This window comes from Sus scrofa, unplaced genomic scaffold, assembly GCF_000003025.6.
Source record: "Sus scrofa isolate TJ Tabasco breed Duroc unplaced genomic scaffold, Sscrofa11.1 Contig77, whole genome shotgun sequence".
Taxonomy (NCBI): Eukaryota; Metazoa; Chordata; class Mammalia; order Artiodactyla; family Suidae; genus Sus; species Sus scrofa.
In genome coordinates this window covers 82,889-85,447 of record NW_018085307.1, presented here as the reverse complement: position 1 = coordinate 85,447, position 2,559 = coordinate 82,889, and positions in this window count along the sequence as shown.

Genomic DNA, 2,559 nt, shown 5'->3' with positions numbered 1-2,559 from the left:
TTCTTAGATTTAATCATATTTGAAATGTGATATTTTAAAGTAAGGGAATGGAGAGTTTATGGTTATATCCAGGTGAGTTAAATAAGGCAACAGTTCTTCCAGAACAAACTGACAAACACATTCAGTGTCCCTGCTTTACAGTTTTTTCTCTCCATTTGTTTGGTTGTTTATTTATTTATTTATTTTTGGTCTTTTTAGGGCTGCACCAGTGGTATATGGAGGTTCCCAGGCTAGGGGTCGAATCAGAGCTATAGCTGCTGGCCTATGCCACAGCCGCAGCAACGCCAGATCCAAGCCTCGTCTGTGACCTACATCATAGATCACGGCAATGCCAGATCCTTAACCCACTGAGATAATTTGCTTTTTTTTAAACCACACAGTAAGCATTAAATGTTAATTATTAATTTTGAAAATACAAAAATATAGAATTCTGCATACAATTTCAGAGCTCTACAGACTTCAAGGAGATATTCAGGTGAAGAATCCTTAGCTTAGCCTGCTTCCTGGGTCAGGAGTGGACAGCTCTTGCCAAGGCCCTCATTTTCTCTCTGAGCCCCATCAGCATAGCCAAGCACCTGCTGTGGGCAGGGGATCCTGGCCGACATGAGTGTCTTGGTCACCAGTGCTGTCAATACACCTGAGGGGTGGAGATCATTCGCATTCAACTGATGAGGAGTGATAACTTGCCAGATAGCTCAGGGTGGAGGAGTTGCTGCTGAAATCCATCTTCCAACGCCTTTAGCTGTCTTCCTGAGAGAAGGCTGCTGAGGATTCCTGAGGTTCAAGGCTGCTCTTCACCTCGCTCTGTCCTGTCTGTGACACTTCATGAACACGAGATCCTAAGACACATGCCCCGAGTCCTCAGACTGGCAGTGATGTCTCCCAAATAGATTCTGGCAGTGTGGGTGCCCATGAAAAAGAACCCCCATCTGGAGGGGCCCTTTCTGCTGCAGCACTGCCAAGTCACTATGTCACTTCAGCAGCAAGGTCAAGGACACAGACTCTGGTGTCAGAGACCATTCTGAGTCCCGACTCTGCTTCTTATGTGCCCTCAGGAGGCTTGGTTTCCTCACCCGTGACAGCAGGACAGCTCCAACCACCTAGGGTGCTTTGTGGGGATCAAGTGAGGTGGTGGGGGTGGGGCTGCTGTGCGGTACCTGATGTGTCAGCCCTCCCGGAATGGTGGTGATCTTACCTCATCCAACCTTGGTTTCCAGGTGAGGAGACCAGGCCCAAAGTAGCGAGCGAGCACTAGCTCACCGAGTCTTCTTTCAGTTGAACTTTTCTAACCATACCATGCCTCCTCTCAGGCTGATCTGACAAAAATTTCCCTCAGTTTGTGGCATGATGATCAAGGAAGAAAAGAAAATTTTCATGGGGCATTTAAATATCTCAGGGAATGGAAAAGATCAGAACAAATAAATCATATTGACACCTGAAAATGACTGTGCAGAAGTAGGGGAAGTGGTGAGGCAGAAGAAGGAGCAGGATTTCATGTGCCAGTGACAACTCTGCCTCTCTCCAGAGCAAGAGCACCTGACGAATGGCGATGTGTCCAGCCCAGCTCCCTGTTTTCAGCAACAGCAGTCATTACTCAGAAGGCTCACTGGCAAAGGCAGCCCTTCCAAAGAGCAAGAGAGCTTCAGCTAGGACAAATCATTTCAGCCCATTTTTGCAGGGGAAGAAATGGATTAACAAAGAAGCAACCAAGAGTCTAAAAGAGGTGGCTGAAAAGGTGGTCAAAAATGTGGCTTAGAACTAACTCTACAACAAAATAAATTAAAAAAAAATCTGGCTTAGGCGTTAGAAGCACTGGCTTTCTAAGCTGTGGACAACTGTCTGCTCAAGAATCATCCGGCCTTGCAGGAAGTAGGTGTTTTTCTGTGTATATTCAGATCCAACCAGCATTTACGCAGTGTCTGTTGTGTGCCAGGCACCAAGGAAAAGCTTCTTTTTCTAAACTTCATTTATTGCCAACGAGTCTGAGAAGGTGGCATCCTCAGCCTCTTTCTTTTTAGATGAGGAAATAGGAGCAGAGTAAATGGTTGCCTGGGATTTGCTGTATCTCTCCTGATTCCAAGCACGGTGCTGTCTCTACTAGACCAGGCTGCCTTGTCCTACACTTAAGAAAATCCTGCATATGAGCTCATGGCCGAGAGGGTATAGGCTCTTCTTAAGAAAACACGCTCGGACCTTCTTTCCCACGGCATCTAGTGACCACATGAAAGGGTTTTCAAGTCAGATCCAGAATTCAATGTCATTTTACTAGCCTGGATCCCCTTAAAAAATGCCACAACAAGAGATACAAACTTTTAACACACTTTATTGTTTTAGGGGCCAAACAAGGCAGCATTTACATGGGTAAAAAATGTACCTCATTGAAAATAATACATCACGGTATTGTTGAGTGATCCTAATCACAGGATCTGAGGATGGGAAGGACAATCTTTGGATAATGTTGCTTAGGACGCTTGTTCATTTATTAAAAAGGGGGAGTTCCCATCATGGCTCAGCGGTAACAAACCCTCCTAGTATCCATGAGGACGCGGGTTCGATCCC